Below are 19,394 nucleotides of genomic sequence, written 5' to 3' on the forward strand. Positions count from 1 at the left end.
CAGAATTGGGGCAGAAAGTCCAGAGCAGTTGATCTTCGCTCAGCAATTTTTACCCCCTGTTCTAGATCTGTCTCTGACTTGTCCTGGGCCAAGTCTTTTGACTTCTTTGAACTCAGGGTTCTTGTCTATGAAGCAGGCAGAAAAATCCCCTGTTCTGTCTCCCAGAAATTTCTAGTGATAATCAAATCATATAGTATCAGAGCATTCGGTCAGTTGTGCAGTAGGGAATGGATGGCACCAACTCTCAGGCCCACAGGGCCAATGTGGTGCCAGGATTGTTCTTCCCTCCCAGCAGCCCGGAGGTTAACTGGGATGGTTATTCCCAGGGCCTGACTCAGAAAGGGCCTGGAATGGGGGAAGGCGGGTTTCTCAAGCAGAGCCAGGCCTAGTGCCGTTAGTCCCTGTCTGCCCTTACTTAGCTTGGCCCCCAGCAGGAATCTGGCACTCAGAAAGCATCTCCTGTTCCACATGGCCCTGCTCACTCACTCCAGTGGTCATCCTCAGCCCTCACAGGCTGACGGAGAGAGAGAGAGGATGCAGATAGGCTGCATGATCCAGAGACCCAGAGAGAGCAGCTCCCAGCAACTCAGGGAGACAGGGAAAGCAGGAGAAAAATATATGGTGTGAGAGATACAGAGAGGCAGAAGATTCCAGGACAGAGAGGCTGTGAGACTTGGAAGAGAGACTGGCAGCATGTGTGAGAGAGACAGAGATAGGGAGACTGAGCAATATATGAGGGTGAGAGAAAGATTTGAGAGGGAGCAGTATTGTGTGTGAGAGAGACAGAGAGAAAGATGGAGTGGGAGAGAACCTGAGAGATGTTGGTGAGATGGAGGAGGAGGGCAAGTGTGAGTGCTGCCACAAACCAGAGGCACAAAGCAATTCAGACAACTTGCCTTCTGCTACATCCCCGCCAAAGTGTGGGGTGCAGGATACAGTGCAGGCCTGGGGGAAGCAGGCCTGGGCTGGGCAGGGCCCAGCCCCTCTGGTAAGGAGATAGGTAGAGTCCCTGACTCCCTGGGCCAGGAGAAGCCCCTGGGAATTTTCCCAGCCCCCTGCTGCTTCAGAGGGAGGCTGAGAATGTGCTAGAAGTGGGGGCCCTTTGGGTGGGAGGGGAGAAGGCCAGGTGGGCTGAGGAAAGGGTCCTGACTTGGGAGCTCTGGGTTCTGGTTCCAGCTCTGCCCCCACTTGGCTTTGAACCTGTGCTTGGGCCTTTCCCCTTTCTTGAGCCTCAGTGGGCCTTGCTGTACCATGGGTGTGTCTGGGGAGGGTTGAATGTAATAATCTCTTCCAGCTCTAATGTTCTAGGACTCATCTAAGGAAACACGGGAGAAAATGAGATTCCTCAACATACAGAAACCCGCAGGTGAAGAATTTCCAGTCTCCAGACGGATTTTTTTTTTTCTGTTGAGAAGGCTAAGGAGTTAGATTCTCAGTCTCTGGAGGGAAACAGAATTGGGTGTCTGGGAGTAGGGAATGTGGGACCAGCACTGAAGAAGGACTGCTTGGTCCTGAGCAGAGAGAGGCCTCCCCATGGCAGGAGGAGAGCTTAGCTTGCCTGCCGGTAGAGGAATGGCCCTGATCATTGCAGAGGTCCCTACCAGTTTGCTCAGAGATATTTTGAGGGCTGCTGGGTAGGGATTGTATACCCCAAAGGTTGTGCTGTTCCAGACAGCTCAAGGGCCTGACCACTGTGGGCACACCCTTTTCACTGCTCTAGCAACTGAGAGCTCTGTCAACAGGGTAAAGGAAGATGGTAGGGCTGGTACAGGTTCCCAGGAGTGGCCATCTGGGGAGGGTTAACAGACCCTGTTGTCCTGCTGTGCTGCTGGAGTAGGATCCCACAGAGATCACACAGGCACTTCCCTGAGCACCAGGGACCTGGAGTATGGCAGTAGATGACAGAGTGTCTGCCTGACTGGTGGGTTCAGGGAGAAGCGAGGGTCACCCCATGCAGACCTTTTCCAACATGCTCAGCACTTCTGCCCCCCATCTCATCTTGCAGACCTTCCCTCCTCTCCTTGCTCCTCCTCCCACAGAGCTCAGGTCTTATTCCCGGGGGGGTGGGGGTGGGGGGTGGCTGTTGTGGCCTGGAGGGCAGGCCCTGCAAGGGGGGAAAGTTTTGCCCAGCCCAGGACCTTCACCCTCTCCAGTTTGATGGCAGAGGTGTCAGACCTGCTCACTGCACTCTCATTTTCCACACTGATAAATTGAGGCCACAAAGAGGTCCTGGCCATATTCTCCCCTTTCTTTTAATTTGGCAGGAGAAAGCTGTCTGCTTGAGACTGTGGGCTACACCCAGCACTTGCCTGCATTCTGGAGGCTTTGTCTGGGAATAAGGATGCCAGTTTCCCCACCTTTGTTCTTGATCTCCCTTGAGGAACCAAAGGAAAAGATTAGTTGGTTCTATAGCAAAGACAAAGAAATGTGCTATCACAACAGTCATCCCAGAGCTGGGGCATTGGAGACTCAGAGGGTCTGGGTGATTGCCCACAGTCACACAGCTGGTGGAGGCCCGGCCGATGACCCTCCATGAGTGAGGCTCCAAAGCATCTGCCGATTTCCTTGGTTGGTTTGCTTTGGTCTTTCTCATTTTGAGGGGAGGAGAGCAGGATGATAAAAGCAATATGTACTCACTGTAGAAAATTTGTAAACCACAGAAGGGTATTACCAAGAAAATATCACCTATAATCCACTAAGAGGGAAAACCACTGTTAACTTTTGGTATCTTTCTAGTCATTTTTCTTCTCTGCACATACACACACACACAATCCTCCTTTTTACACAAGAGATCGTAATGAACATTCTGGGATTTTTTTTTAATTGTGGCAAAGATACACATAACATGTGTATTAAAATTACTCTCTTAACAAACTGTTAGGTGCAAAATATTGTTAACTACACAGAACATTGTACAGCTGATCTCCAGAACTTTTCCATCTTGCATGACTGAAACTCTATACCCACCCTATGCCACTTTCCCAGGCCCTGGCAAACACCATTCCACTTTCTATTTCAAAGAGTTGGATGATTTTAGATTCCTCATATAAGTGGCATCACGCAGTGTTTGTCTTTCTGTGACTGGCTTATTTCACTTAGCATCATGTCCTCCAATTCATCCATATTGTCACATATAGCAGGATTTCCTTCTTTTTAAGGCTCAATAATATTCCATTGTACATATATACCACATTTGCTTTATCCATTTATCCACTGATGGACACCTAGGTTGTTTCTATCTCTTGGCTATTGTGAATAGCACTGCTATGAACATGGGGATGCAAATACCTCTTTTAAGATCCTGATTTAAATTCTTTGGGATTGCTGGATCCTATGGTAGTTTGTTTTTAATTTTTTGAGTAACCTCCATACTGTTTTCCTTAGAGGCTATGCCATTTTACATTCCCACCAACAGTGCACTATAGTGCTTCCAATTTCTCCACATTCTTACCAACACTTGTTATTTTCTGTTTTTTTTTTCTTCTGGTTTTTGTTGTTATAATGACCATCCTAACAGGTGTGAGGTGATAGCACATGTGGTATTGATATTCACTTCCCTGATGATGAGTGATGCTGAGCACTTCTTGTATACCTGCTGGTGATTTGGATGTCTTCTTTTGGCCTTTCTGTTTTATATCCTGAGTTTCCCACATATCATTGAAACAGAAGCATTTTTCCACATTATGAAACATTCTTTGTACTGCCCGTTACTTCACCCTGAAGGTAGGGACCTGAAATTGGAGATCCTCGAAGTCCTGCCAGGCTTCTGTTGGTGCCTGCTACATCAGCAGGCCTGCAACCTGGCATGGGTAGAGGTGAGAGTATGTCCAGGAGAGGCCCTGGAGCAATAATGCCTAAGAGTGTAAACTTCAGCAGCAGACGACCTTACGTTCAAATCCAGACTTTGCCACTTCCAGGCTGCCTGGCTTTAAGCCAGTCAGTTCCTCTTTGAGTCCTGGCTTCCCCAGCTGTATGACGGGGATAATAGCATCCATTTCACAGCCCTTTTGTGTGGTCTCACTGAGGTCCCAGGACTTAAGCCAGGGGAAGTCCTCTGTGCACACCAGCTATTGATTTTGTGGGAATGTCAGGAGACATGAGCAAGTTCCTTCCCCTGTCTGGCCTCAGTTTTTTTAATCTGTACTTTGGAGACTGTACTGGGTGCCCCCTTTCAGCTCTACTTGTCTTGAGCAATCTGTGAATAGAGGTGGGAGGAAGGTGGATGTTAGCTGTGGAGGAGCTGGGCACTCCTCCTCTAATCTCCTTCTCTTTCTGGCCACCTTCAGTCCTTTCCCCTCCCTGTAGGTCTCTTTCCTCTGGGCTGAGGTCCACACCTTATGGGGGGCTGGCTTGGTAGGTCCTCTGCCCACTAAAGGCTAGGCTGAGCAGAACTGCTACAGAAAGCCCTCCTGTGGGCCTAGGTTGCATCCATCAACACCCTGGAGAATGTGAGCATTTGACTTGGTACCTGTTGGGAGACTCACAGGAAAGGGGAGGCTGGGATTGGGCAGAAATGGGCTCACCTCATTCTGGTTCAGAACAAGCTACTCAATGTGGTTTCATAAAGACAGAGACAAATCTAATGTGGGGTTCCTGCTAGTCCTTGAGACTGGCTGCCTGCAGGAGGAACTCAACCTTGTGAAGACCTTCAGAAAATATTGAACCCAATTCTTTCCATTGTGTAGATGGACATACTGAGGCTGAGAGAAGAGAAATGATTAGTCCACACTGCCCATCTCTTCAAGATTACTGGGTAGGATGCACAGATAAGCTCTGTTCTAGCGCCTCTGGAGATTATGGGTGAGCAGAACCAGGGGATGCATGGGATATAGGTTAAATAGGTAGATGGACTTCCCAGCAAGGCCCTAAGCTCACCAAATCTTAGAATGTCAGCACAGAAAGGAACCATGAGAGGTCATTCTAAGCCAAAGGCCTGGAAACTATTTTTAGCCATATAAACTGGATAGCTTGAGACCTTGGTGGGGAGCCAAAGCCCTACACCCTCCTCCAGCAGCATCCACAGACACAGCTGCAAAGAACCCTGAGGCGGAGCTCACAAAAAGGGAGTGGCTGCCTCGAGGTCCAGTGAAGAGGCAAGAATTTACCCATTTTGGTATCCCTCCCTGGACACACACTGCCCTTCAGGTAGTGTCCTTTGGCCTGCCCCCTGCCAAAATGCAAGCTCTCTTGGGACTCCAGTTTATCATTTCTTTACCATCCCTACTTGCCCCAGTTTGTCACTTCAGAGGCTCAGCTTCATGTTGGCTGCTTGAATTTGTGCAGACCAAGAGGTACTGGAGAGGGAGAGGCATGGACAAAGCAGCTGGCAAAGCCATAGCCCACAGCCCTGACAGCTGTAGCCATCTTCAGCCTGACACTTGCAGAGCTCTAGCCCCAGGAATGGTGTCCTGGGGCCTTTCCTAGGCGGCTTGCATGCACCCAGGAGTTGCTTAGAGCCTGGTGCCTATAGTCCTTAGGCTACAGGATGTACTGGAAGGGGAAAGGTCAGTCCATCTAACCCCCACCTTTGGGGTTCATAGCCCCTCTGAAGTCCGGGTAGGTGGCAGTGGGAACTGCTAACATGAAAAGCCAAAGCTGGGGGTGGGGTCACAGGTCGAGTCAGGAAGCTTTTCATTTCTTCATTGACCTGCCATTTTTGATAATTCCATTTTGGAGGCCAGGAGTGGCTGGCCCTTCCATGGATGATATGAGAGGAAAAGGAGATAAAGTTCATGTATTGAGCACCTATTACGTGCCAGCATTAGGCTAGGTGCTCCTCTTAAGGTGATTTTATTTGCCCCTCAAACAACCCCATGAGGCACGTGTGTTCATCCCCATTTTACAGCTGAATTAACCAAAGCCCAGAGAGGTTGTGCTACTCCCCTAAAGCCATACAGCAAACAAGAGGCTGAGCTGGGGCAGAGCTGGTGTTCTTTCCTTGCTTCTGGGAGTCTCTCAGGGAGACTTAGAAAACTGCTGGGTGTTGGGTAGAGCAGGGAAAGAGAGGGCTAAGGCTGGGCACTCTTGTCTGGGGACCCCAGAGCACCAGCTGCCTTTGAACCTCTCCTCTCCCGTCTCCCTGAACTTTCAGACCCAGCAAGCAGCAAGGAGGGCAGGGGCCTGGGAGGGGCAGAAAGGGGCTGAGGGACAGAAGATGCAGGGTGGAGGATGCAAAGAGCTTCCCCCAAGCCCTAGGAACTCCCTGCTTGGCCCCCTGCCAGTGGGGAGGCTCCAGAGAGACCTCCCGGGAATAGAGAGAAATTCATTAGCGCATGTTCAAGTCCCAAACCGATTAGCGATTTATACTCTGGGCTCAAATGGCAGGTGGCTTAGGTTTATTATCTGATTTAGCCCAAGCAAAGCCACCCAGTTCCACTCCTCCCTCCTTTCCCTTCTTCCTCCAATCTTCAAGGAATGGATCCTCAGCCTGACTTTCCTAGGCTCTTCCTTTAATCTCCAACAGCCTGGGCCAGTTCCCAGGAGGGAATGTGCTGGGGATGCTAGTGGCAGGGCCTGACTGGCAGCAGGATGCTGGGATTATCTCCTGAATAGGAGATTTTCTACTCTGAGCTTTGTCCATTCAGAGACCAAAGAGGACTTCATTTCCCTTTTGGGGCAGAACAGGAGGAAAGGGAGTGGGGTACTACAGAAGGAAGAATGGAGGATAGCTATCAAGAAGAACTTCCCAAGTGCACAAGCTTTGATTCCTGGGCTGGGATAAATGTACTGCTGGGCTGTGGGAAAGGGGCTGGGATGCAAATGACACAGGGAGCCAATGGGAGCTTCCCCATAGAAGATGCCATTTAGAAGTGTTATTAAACCCTCAGGACTTTTTTTTTTTTTGAGAGGGCATCTGTCATATTTATGGATCAAATGGTTGTTAACAACAATAAAATTCTGTATAGGGGACTCAATGCACAATCATTAATCAACCCCAAGCCTAATTCTCAACAGTCTCCAATCTTCTGAAGCATAACGAACAAGTTCTTACATGGTGAACAAATTCTTACATAGTGAATAAGTTCTTACATGGTGAACAGTGCAAGGGCAGTCATATCACAGAAACTTTTGGTTTTGATCACGCATCATGAACTATAAACAATCAAGTCAGATATGATTATTCATTTGATTTTTATACTTGATTTATATGTGAATCCCACATTTCTCCCTTATTTTTTTTTAATTAAATGCCGAGTGGTAGGTAGATGCAAGATAAAGGTAGAAAACATAATTTAGTGCTGTAAGAGGGCAAATGTAGATGATCAGGTCTGTGCCTATAGACTAAGTATTAATCCAAGCTAGACAAGGGCAACATAACATCCACAGATGTAGAAGATTTCTCTCAAAACAGGGGGGGTGAGGTTCTAAGCTTCACCTCTGTTGATCCCCAGTTTCTCACCTGATGGCCCCCCTGCAACTGTGCCTGTCTTAGGTTGTTCCTCCCTTGAGGAATCTTACCCGTCTCTGGCTAACCAGCCGTCTTCTGGGGCCATACAGGGAAATGTAAAGTTTAAACCCTCAGGACTTTTAAAGAGAACAAGGTAACTATGAACACCCTTTAAAGCAATATTGAGAGTTCGTGAGGGAGCTCTGTGTCTCTTTCACTCCTTCTGTCTTGGGAGGGGGACAACACCCCCACCCCCACCAAATGTACTGTATCTACAGTCAATGGCTGCCATCCCCTTCTCTGTCCTCCAGGCTAGCCCCACCCTGGGCTCTGAACCAAGGGCTAGAATTGATTTCTGGGCTTCTCTGTAGCAAAGACAGAGGGTGGGCCTGGACCTGTCTGCCTGAGCTGGGTTCTACCCCTGAGCAGCATCTGGAGAGAAACAGGCTATGGTGACCTTTGGGCTTCCACCTCTGATCAGCAGCCTCAGGGCTGGATTGGGAATATTTCTAGGTGCCATAAGCTCCAGACCAGTAGACAGGAAATGAAGTGAATTGACCCCCACCCCATCAATGCTGAGCTCTGGGCTTAGGGATACAGGTGGAAAAGTCACTCAGCCAACCCTTTCCCAGATCTGAATGTTACTTCCCTGTCCCCCACTGGGCTTCCAGTTCAGGGTAGGAGAATCTGGAGTCTACCTGGCTTGCTGCTTCTGTGGGATTCCCCCGTCAGGAATTTTTTCCTGCTGTCTGCCCTGAGGCCTTTCTGCTATAACTCGTGTGTTTTTTTCACCCAGTGGTTCTGTCCAGAGAATCATGAGGGGAAGCTTACCTGTTTAAGATCACACTGAGTGGAGCTTAGAAGAAGACTCAGCTGGACCAGGAAGTCTGAAGGGGTTCAGAGTCTGCTGCAGTGCGAGCAGAGGTGGCTTGCTCCTCCTTCCTCGCTGCTCTCGAGGTTCCTACCCCAGTCCCATGAAAACAGGCACTTCCTCCTAGCTATGTGACCCTGAATGAGGTCTGGTCATTCGCCTTAGGTTCAGGAACTTGTAACTCACAACTTCTCCTGGTACCGTTTGTCCTGCTTGTTAGTTGATTATTCAGCCAAGGGCTGTGTACCCATCCCAGAGTGAGACACTGCTGGCAGGGGGCTGGGGTGACACTAACGGGAATGTGACCAAAGTGGCCAGGCCCTACCCCTCAGAGGCTCCCAGCCTAGCAGCTCTTCCCTGCCTCACCTCCTCCTCAATAAACAACCTGGGCTGGGGGTGGGGACTGGTGGTGCTTCCAACCCAGCTGAACTGAGTAAATAAAATATCTCCTCTTCCCCTGACAGATGACCTCCAAGGTCCGTTCCAGCCCTATGATTCTATGATTCCGTGATTCCAGCTAGGGGTATACAATTAACCCTTGTCATGCTTGGCTGGCCTTTGTGGGCTGTGGAGTGAGAAGAGGGTGGGGGGTGTGATACAAGCCCCAGGATACTCCACACCCTTCCTCCCCTCCCCATGTCTGTCAACCTTTCCCCACCACTATGCCAGGGTGGTGCTTACCAAGCCTGGTTCTTGGAGTCAAAGTGTCAGTAAGAACAGGGCTGCTGGTAGACTGGCCCTGGTGTACTGCCTCTCTCCAGTGAGGGACAGAGGGCAAACAACAGATCAGCTATAGCTTTGCATGGTATCTGCCAGATCCTTGGTCCAGGCCCGGGAAGAATGCATTCCCAAAGAAAGGCCTTGCAGGGCTGGGCTGAGGTTGGGAGGAGTAGGGGCTTTGGAAGAAACACCACTGGTCAGAAAACAGTTCATCCTGAAGCCTAGCTTCTGGGTGACATCTCTCCCACCCACCCAATACCAGTGTGAGGCAGCCTCCTACTGGTGGCATGTTCTGCCCCTTCTCCTAGGACATGAGATTTGGCTGAGGTCTGGACTCCATCCAGGATGGCAGTGGAGTCATAGATGTGGCAATTGTCAGAACTGTTGTGGGTCTTACAGACTACCATAAAGAGGCACCTGTGGGCTACTTAAGACCCTCACAGTGTTTTCTTTGGCTCACACAGTACATACCTTAAGGAGAAATTAGTTGCTATCATTGAAAATTCAGGAGATTTTTACATAAGAATCCAGATTCATAAAAATCTTCTAAAATAGCCAAAGATTCAGTTATATGGGGCCCATGTTCTCACAAGGCAACAGTCCCATTAGCCAGGGCACATACCCTGCTTCTCCATGGTCCTACCTGCCTTGGTTTGCCTTTCATGGGGGCAGATGGGGAAACTGAGGTCCAGAGAGAAGGTGACTTGCCCAAGGTCACTCAGCCAAGGTTTGGGAGAAAACCAATATTAGAGCCCAGGCCTCCTGCCTTCTGGCTGGCACCGTGCCTTTTACCCTGCACCCTCCTCCCCAGAGCTCTGCAGATGCCACAAGGCCCTTCTGCCACTGCCATCACCTCTATTCCTGTAGCCTGTGAGCCTCAGCGGCCAAGCTTTGTCTGGTCACCTTCCTGTACAGCCCCTTCAGTGATGCAGGCCCCATCCCCAGCCCAGGGTGAGAGCAGAGGCACCGCGGGGCCTCCGCAGCCCAGCCCCATCTCCCGCAGCTCTGAACAACAATCTCGTTAAGTTCAGGAGGCGGTTGCGGTTGCTGCGGGCCTGGGGCGCCCTGACCACAGAGCTGGCTTCCTTCTGCAAACAGCCCCGGATAGGGCTAGGCTGACTGTGTGTATGTGCTTGGAAGGGGTCCTACAGTGGCCCCTATCTAGCCAGTCCCAAAGCCTCTCACACTGCCTACCCTGTGCACCCCTCTGACCACCCCATCCCTGTCTGTCTCCCCAGTGCTCCTCTTGCCCCATTTCCTTTATTTCTTTCTCTTTGGCTCCTTTTTCATTTTTCTCTCAGCCTGGCTCTGTTTCTGTCTCTCTCTCTCTGCCCTGCCTTTGTCTTTCTTATACTGTCCCCAGATCTTTTGGATCTGGTTTCCTGTGGTAGCCCCGAGTCCTGCCAGCTTCTCTCTGTCTCCCTTGCTGCATCTCCATCTTGCTGTCCCACAGGGGTGCCCTCTTAGCTTCTGTCTCTCACCCTCTTCCTGGCTCTCCCTCCCTCACTTGGGGCTTCTGAGTCACCATTTCTCTTCCTTGAGCTCAGGCTCTCTGGCCTGCTCTGTGTCTGTGTTTCTGGGGCTGCCAGAAGATGCTTCTGGGGAGGTTCGCTATACTGGATAAACATGGCCCCAGCAGCAGGACGTGAGGAATTCTGCTGACGGCGCTTTCCTTAGGGGCTGAGGAGGGGCAGCATGAGCCAGCGGCCAGGGGTCCCAAGGAGACAGCAGTGTCTTTTTCATGCCTGTGCCCTTGCCCTCTGAGAGTCTCAGCCAGTGAAGAGTGTCTCCCCAGCTGGAGAAAAGGAACAGGCCCCAAGAGGCTGCTTACCCGACCTTGTCCATCCACAAATGACCCCTCCCTACACATATACACCCACTTCCCTCCAGTATCTATGGCCTAGAGCCAACTACATGGAATTCAGTCCTTTGTTTCTCCTGGCCTGGCCTGCCCAAGCGCCAGAGGCAGGGGCTTTAGGGAGGGGAAACAACCCCAGGGACTTTTGAAGCAAGGTAATAGTAGCAAGAGCCCATTACAGGTCATTGCAGCCATTCCTCTGCTCCCAGACAATACCCTGCCCTTTGTAATTGTTCTGTATTTAAAATCCCTGCTCTCACAGGAAGTGTATCAACCTCCTCCTCTCACTGATTCTGAGGCCTTATCCCACTGTCTGTCAGAAGGTTCCTCAACTGAACAGAAATCCTTCTCAGTGAGACTCAGACTATGGGGGCGCCCGTGATGTATATGGTGCATGGTGCGTGTGCGGTGGTGTGGCTGGGGCTGGGTGCCTACACAAAGTGGAGGAGGGATCGTTGATTTCCTTGTATGCAGTGGGGGCCGGGGATGAGACAGGATGCAGGGAGCTCAGAGGAGAGGCTGGTACAATAATCCAGGGAAGAGATGATAGGCTCTGGTGGCAGAGGGGCTGAATGAGCGAATGCCTGACAGCATAAGGGTAGTTTTGGACACAAACACTGAGGAAGGTGGTGTAGATGAAGATGCTGAATGATGTGAGTTCAGGAGGCTTCCTGAAGAAGAATCGGGAGCATATTTGGGGGAAGACACTTTGACACTGAGGAAGATCAAGCACAGTGGAGTTAAAGTGGAGAAGCGAGAGGCCTTCCGAGGTAGGTAGCAAGGTCTGCTTCCAGGAACAAATAATTCATCTAACACCTATTTTTAGGGTGATCAATTCATCCTGGTTTGCTCAGGACTCCAAATCTTACCACTGAAAAGCCCCACATCCTGAGAAAATCCCTCAGTCCCAGGTAAACCAAGATAGTTGGTCACCCTTCCTATCCACCTCACCCCACCTACCAGACAGTATGCACAGGATGGCTTATGTCAACCTTACAACAATCCTGGGGTATCGAGTGTAAGAGCCCCATTTTCAGATGAGAAAATGAAAGCTAAGAAATTTTAATAACTTGCTTTAATGTCACACAGTGAGTGGCAGGTTTGAAGGCAAGTTCTGGTGTTTCACTGCATTGTGTTGTATTATCCTAGACTCAAAGACCTACAGGGACAAACTTAGTAACCCTCGCCCTCACCTTCCCCACACACATTCCAAAGTGTGTTTCAAAGTCTTGACATGAGGCAGTATCATGTTGACCTTCTGCCTGAGTCTCTCTGGACTGGGGCTGGGAGTGGGGGTGGGCAAGAGGGAAGGGGGCTTCATCCCCTTAGCCTAAGGCCTACCAGGGCTTCACTATGGACTGCCACCTGTTGATTTTTTGGCTTCTCCTCCAGCTGGGGGCAGGACCAGCTGCTGGGGGGTGGGGGCAGGGTGGGAGGCGGAAGCTGAGAGAAGTGCTGAGGGGGGGTGTCTCCAGGGTCTTGCTGGGTCCCTGGGCTCCAGGTGGTGGGTCTGGGGAGGGCTGGCCCAACATCTGAGAGTAGGCTGCGGTTGGGCCCCAGGAGACCCGCACTGCTGGTCAGCGCCTCCCTCCGGTGTGCTGGGGTGTGAGGAAGCAGCCACAGAGCAAACAAACAGAGCCTGTGAGAACAGGAAGCAATTACAGACCACCACCGGCCGGCCTAAGCTGTGGAGAAGCTCAGAGTGGAGGAAGGGCAGGCTGAGGCAGGGATAGGCTGCCAGCTAGGTGTGGCCTGGGGCAAGGGCAGGAAAGCAGGATAAAGAGGTTCTAAGCTGGCAGGATTCTGGAGAGGCCATAGCAAGTGTCCTCCTGCCTTTAGGGACCACTCCTCCCTTGGTGGCTCCGGTGCTTTCTTCTGGTCAGGAGGCTATGGTCTTACATCTAGCTGTGGCACTCAGGTGCTCTGTTTGAGGCCTGTCCTTTCTGCCCACTGAACCTCAGTTTTCCCATCTGTATGGTGAGATATTAGAATAAATGATCTTCAACAGTCCCTCCAGGTTTGATAGTCCATAATGCCATAAAGTTGCTGAGAGCTCAGGATCTCTTAGCTAACAAGGATTTGAGTACTGTGTGTATGCAGACTCTGGGGCTAAATGATGGGGCTGGGGAAAGAACTTTGCAAGTTTAAGACCTGGATTCCTTGAGGAATAATAGTTATCTTAAAAAATAATATTTATGGAATGTTTACATGGGCTGGGCAGTGTGTTAGAAAATGATCTCGTTGAGTTTTCTCCCAAACCCCGTGAAATAGTTATTATTATTCCCATTTCACAGATGAGGAAACTGAGACCAAGGAGAGTTAAGTGACTTGCCTAAGACTACATATCTAGGAAAGGGACACCCATACTTTACCCTGATCAATCTCACTCCAGAGCCAGTGCTCTGAACCTCGATTTGAAATTTCTTCTACTGTAGGCAATGAACCAATAACTGCCCACCTTCTGGATAATGTATTTTTCTATTCATTTGCTTATTTCATCTTCATGATAGCCCTGCAGGCCTGGTGATATTATCCCCACTTTACAGAGAAGGGGATTGAGGCTCAGAGAGGTGAAGAGCCCAGCTGCCCTCCTCCCAATGCCTGAGGTGCTTTGGGGTGCAGCCAAATTCCCCCTCTGCCAACTCCTGGCTCCAACAGAAAGCCAGTAGCACTCCTGCAGAAATGTCCCATCTTATTATCCCTTGAGGAGTGGGTGGACAGGCAGGTGGCCTTTTGCCCTTTGCTCCAGCCTTGGTGTCTGCATCCTTCCTTTTTCTCCCCTCCTCAAGGGCTTATTGAGCACCTATGATGCTCCAGGTGTGAGCTGGGGGTTTCTTTGCATTATCCCCTTGATCTCACAGCTACCCATGAAGTAATTTGAACCCTTACTTGCAGAGGAGAAAACTGAGGCTCAGGTTCCCAGGGAGCCCCTGGGCATTCCAGCCTCCCTCCCTCCTAAGACACTGTGCCTGGCCTACAGCGGCCTTGGGAGCCTGTGCTCTTCTCAGAAACCCCCTCCATGAATTGCCTAGCCAAGGCCAGATCTTTCTCTTGGCTCCTGGAAACAAGGCCATGTTCAGCCTCTCTCACAGCACCCTCCTTCCCTCCCTCTACCTCCAACTCCCTTCCCTGACTTGTACAGAGCCGTAGCAGCTGAGGCCCGCCCAGGCTGAGGGCCCTGTGGGGCCTGAGTCACAAGTGCTCTTGTGCTGCTGGGGCCTCAGCTCACAGGTACTGTCTGAAGCTCTGTTATCTGAATTGTCTCATTTACCCCTTGCTACATACAATCCAGTGAAGTAGATTTTGTTATATCATTATCATTCCCATTTCTGGATAAGGAAATTGAGGTACAGGGAGGTAAATGGATTGCCCAAGGTGATCAGCTGGTAAGTGCAGAGTCAGGAGTCACCTCAAGCCTTATGTGTGAGGGTCCTAAAGTGACATCCTTAAGGAGAATGGCCTTGATCCTGAGGCAAGAGGAAGTAATTGAGGGGTTTAGCCTAAGAGGGACATAATCTGCTTTGCCTATGAGAACAATCTGTCTGGTAGCAGTGAGGAGGGGACTTGGAGGGGCTGATGAGAGACGGGGACACTAGCAAGAAGGCTGGAGCAGTTGAAATCCCCGGAAACCTGACTTAGGGCAGTGACACTGGCCATGGACAGAAAGGGGCAGAAATGAGGCACGTTTGGGACATGAAGACAGCCACTGTTCCACCAAAGGACAAGCAGTGCCTGGAGCGCTATTCCTGCTTCTCCTGCCAGGCATTGAGCTCTGGTGTGGAGTAGCATCTGTCCTCAAAGGAGGTACCCTTTCCTAATTGTCTGCCCACAGGGGTACCTTTTCGGAATTGGCACAAGGCACAGTTTGGGCTACTTAGGGGCCCTGAGTTGATGTTCACGTCACGTGAGGGACAGGCAGTCTCCAGGAGTCTTCTGCAGAGGTTCCTGCTCCCTGCTGTGCCCTGGAGCTCCCTCCAAAGTGGGGCAGACTATGACAACAGGAGGGAATGCAACACCTGTGTGTGTGTGTGTGTGTGTGTGCATGCGTGCACGTGTGTGCATGTGTGAGAAGGGGAGGGCATCTAGAGATAGATACCAAACCATTAACAGTGGTTCTGCTGGGGAGAGAAATGGCGGATGAGGAGAACTTAACTTTTTGCCATATACACTTAGGCACTGTGTGAATTTTCTTAACAATGAATTTGTTTAGCTTTAAAAAATAATAAAAGTATTTTTAAAAGGAATAGAGCCTTAGCACTTAGGGTTGATGTGAATATCAGTTGAGATACTGGACTTCATTTTGTAAATTGAGGGATTGGGATAACTGATTACTGACTTTCCCACCCTCCTGTGAAAAAGGAAAAGGAAAAATGTCCCAGGGCTGATTATTCCCAGGCACAGAGCCCTAGCTGGGCCAAACTGGGAAGTACGTGGTCAAACTAGCTGCCTTGGGCTCCTCAATGGTTGCCCTTATCCCATCAGTCCCCTGGGGCCAGGCAGAGTTTTCAGGAAAAGGAGCTTTAGTTGAAGGTCTTTACTGGGGCTCTGGGAATCAGTGACAAACTGAATGGGGTAGTAAGTTATTTAAAGCTATACTGTATGTGAGGCATCCCAGGGCAGAGGAAAGAGGCTTGGCCAGGGAGTCACACAGGGCACCTGGACTCCTGAGCCACAGACTCCCTGAGGAACCTTAGGCCAGTCCCATCCCCTCTCTGGGCCTCAGTTTCCTCATCTATACAAAAGGAGACTGCCAGACCTGGTCTCTTAGGGCCATACTAGCACTAACATTCCAGGAGTCTCTAATTAAAGCTGTCCTCTGTGTATTAATCTTCTTGTCATTTTAATTAATGGCTGATGGAGCCAGAGCAGGCACCAGCTGCCACCCTCCTGCTAGGAGGCAGGCGACACCCACAGGATAATCATTGCTAAGTGGCCTCTATTCCCATCTCTCTACCCCAAGAGCCTCTCACAGCTCAGTGCTTTTTCCACTACACTACACCGCCTAGAGTTTGAGGGCTGCTGCTGCTGCTATTGCTGCTGCTGCTGCTGCTGCTGCTGTGTGTGTGTGTGTGTGTGTGTGTGTGTATGTGTGGTGTGATGGTGGTTAAGGGTATACACTTCATCTCAGCTTTGCTGTTTACTAGCTCTGTGATCTGGGTTTATAACTTAACCTCTCTGATCTTCAGTTCCCTCTTCCATTAAATGGGGATAGCATTTGGCTGCAAGTAACAGAAAAAAAAAATCACAATGGCTTGCGCAATAAACACATTTACTATTCTACATAGGAAGACCTAAGGAAGAGTGCTTCAGTGGTTGGTTTATTCAGCATCAAGAACTCCATTTCTTTCCATATCTCTGCTCTGCCATTTTCAGCTCATTCTCAGGACCTTAGGCCTGCCCCTCATGGTCATAAGGTGGCTACAGCAGCTCCAAGCATCACACTCTAATTCAACAAAATCCAAAGACTGGAAGCAGTAACAATCTTGCCTTATGTCATGTTTTAAAAACAAGTAGCCTTCCCTGGAATACCCCAGCAGTTTTCTGTCCATGCCTCACATAGGCCAAAACTAAATGCCTCATGCCCAATCTGAAACCAACTACATGGCAAAGAAGTTAGGATTATCATGACTGGCTTAGACAAGTGTTCTCAACCCTGGCTATACATGAGAATTTCCTGGGGTGCTTATATAAAATACCAGTGCCCAGATTGCACTCCCAGATCAATTTGATCTCTGGAGGTGGGGAATGATTACTAGTACTTGAAAAAAGCTCTCCAAGCGAGTCAAGTATGTTTAGACTAACCAAGATTCAATCCCTATAGCTCAGCCTCCCATGTGCTGGTCCTGATGGAAAAGAGGAAGTGGTCGGCAATGGTTGTCTCATATTGGCATCAGAAGTTGGATTTAAACCCATGCAAACATGTGTCCTCCAGAGATTTCCTTCGAGGACCAGCCCTGCCTTTAGAATGGCTATGGAAACAGAATGGTTTAGGATAGAGCCCAAGAATACATATGGGTACATATGTGTGCACACTCAAGAATATATTTGTTAATTCCTTAGGTGATTATTAGGCACATATACATAGAGTAGTGTTTTGGAATGATTGGTGCACATATCTCCCTCATGGGCCTGAAACGGTGCCTGGAAATCCACTATCAAGGTCACTTTTCTAAGTCAGCATCTCTAGTACCCATCTCCTTAACATGTTACATTGGTGGTTATTAAAGAAAGGTAGCTGTAAAGTCACTGAGAGTCTCTTGGCTTCAGTTTTAAAAAAATGAGGGTAGTGGTTAAGCCCTTTCTACTCTCCAAACCTCTGTTTCATAATTTGTGAAATGTGAAGGGTTGTTTTTGTTTTTTGCAATGTTCTTAATGACACCAAGGAGAATCTCTTCTGTAGAAGTAATTTACCAGTTTAGCAAGTTGGCTTGCCATGTCCTGAAGGGTAGGACAGACACCCTCTGTATTAGGCCAGATGAGGGCAGAAGAAAAGGGTTGGATTGTGGGATTCTGTTCAGTAGAGAAAGATCTGGGGGTTGTCCATGGTGAGGTCTAGGAAAACCTGAAATGAATGAGGAAGATTTCCCATGTCTTTGGAATTTCTACTGGGGTCTATGGGTGTCCTTTGCATTGCTCACTGGACTTTCCAGTGCCTCTGCTCCAGAAGAGGCTCACTGCCTCACTCAGCAACGACCTACTGAACACCTAGGAGCTCAGGGGCTTATGAGGTCTGTGGGTCCCAGCCTTCTCGTCCCCCTTCAGGGCCTGGACCTCCCATGTCCCAACTTCTCTTTGCTCTACATTTGGCTCCAGGTCAAATGTGGATTTCCTTCCAGCCAGCAGGCCTGCGAGTGTCCATCTGTGGAGCCAGAGCTGGAGCCAGAGGCAAGCCAATAAGGAGCTCATCCATTAGCTGAGCTAGGCTAGAGCTTGGAAAGAAGGCTACGGGGTGTCAGGCCACCCAGGAGGTGGGGTGTGGAGATGAGCTTCTGAATGTGCCAAAGAGGTTTGTTCTGACAGAGACTGTCTGAGGAGTGGGGGAATCCAAGATGGGGAGTGAGGAAAATGCTGGGTCTAGTTTTCTGAGTATCACTGACTCTTTGTGTGACCTTGAGTGTGACCTTGTCTCTCTCTGTGCCTCAATCTCCTCATCTATAGCAAAAAGGGGTCCACTTAGAATCCCGGAATCATGGATCAAGATTAGAGGTGCCCTTAGTGGCCATGTAGTCCCAGCCCCACCCAGAGCTTGAGTTGCCTCTGCAGTATCCTGCATAGTGATCTTCTGAACTCTGCTTGCACACATCCAGCAATGGGGAGCTCACTTCCTCAAATGACATCCTGTTTTATCTCAGCATTGCCATCAATTACATCAATTACATCGATTGCATCGATTTTATAGCCAGTTTCATCGGAAACTGGTCCCCCTGTAGCTTCCATCAGCTGGCCCTAGATGCTTCCTGGAGCTACAAACCTCATCTTCCCTGTGACAGCCCCTCAGACATCTGAATTCAGAGTTCAAGATCCACTGAGTCTACTCTTTTCCAGGCCAAGTAGCCCCTTCAGCTCTGGTTATTGTCACAGAGCCTGGTGTTTGATGCCGTAATGTAATGTGTGGGTCCCATAACTGGACACAGTCCCTCAGGTGGGGTCTTGGCAGGACCGCAGAGGGCCAGAACCTCACGCTGCTCCTTCCACAAGCAATTGTTCTTTCAGTTGAACCTAATGTCTCATTGGATTTGTCACCTATAGGATTTCTCCTAGCCTATGAGATCTGTGACAGTGTCAGGCTTTTCTGATTCCTTTCCATTACCTCAGGACCCAGCCTATGGCCTTGCCCAGAGCTGGCACCACAGTTTGTGTGTGGAAGTACCTGAGAGCGAGGGGCCTGTGGTGATGTGTGTATACAACACAGGTTCCTGCAGCTGGAACTGGAAGAGTGGGCTGGGGCCATGCAGGGCCCAGATTATCTATATATATTCAGGCAGCTTCTTCCCACCCCTGCACTGGCTACATTAGCCCACAGTGCGGGCCAAGCATGGGGGCCTGGTGGTATTGGTGTTTGTTAGTGCCCAAGCCCCAGGGAGGCTGCTGTCTCTATCTGTGGTTTCCCAGGGCTCCTAGGAGCCCTATGTATCTCTCACAGCTCTGTGTACCAAACTCCCCAATGTTGTGTACTGCTGGATGTGTGTGGCTGCTGGAGGTATTCCCTGGGGTATAACAGAAGCAGGAGAAGGCAGCTGTATGCCATCCATTGGCAGGGGGACCTGGGGATCTGCTGGAGGCAGTAGGAAATCACAATGCCCTGTCATTCGGCAGGGTTGTTTATGGCTGCCTGAGGAGGATAAGGGTGGCTGAGCCCTATCACTTAACAGGGGTATTCTCAGCTGTCTTCATGAGGAGGGGGAGGCAGGTGCCCTAGCAGGCGACTGGGGTATCCTGGCCATGCCTGCTCTGACGTGGCCCAGCTTTGGTGTATGTCCTCTTGCTACTCAGTCGTCATCAGTCCCAATCACCACAAGGGAAGCCAGCCCCACCAGAGCTCAAGGTCATGGGAAGGA

Source organism: Manis pentadactyla, chromosome X, assembly GCF_030020395.1.
Source record: "Manis pentadactyla isolate mManPen7 chromosome X, mManPen7.hap1, whole genome shotgun sequence".
Lineage (NCBI taxonomy): Eukaryota > Metazoa > Chordata > Mammalia > Pholidota > Manidae > Manis > Manis pentadactyla.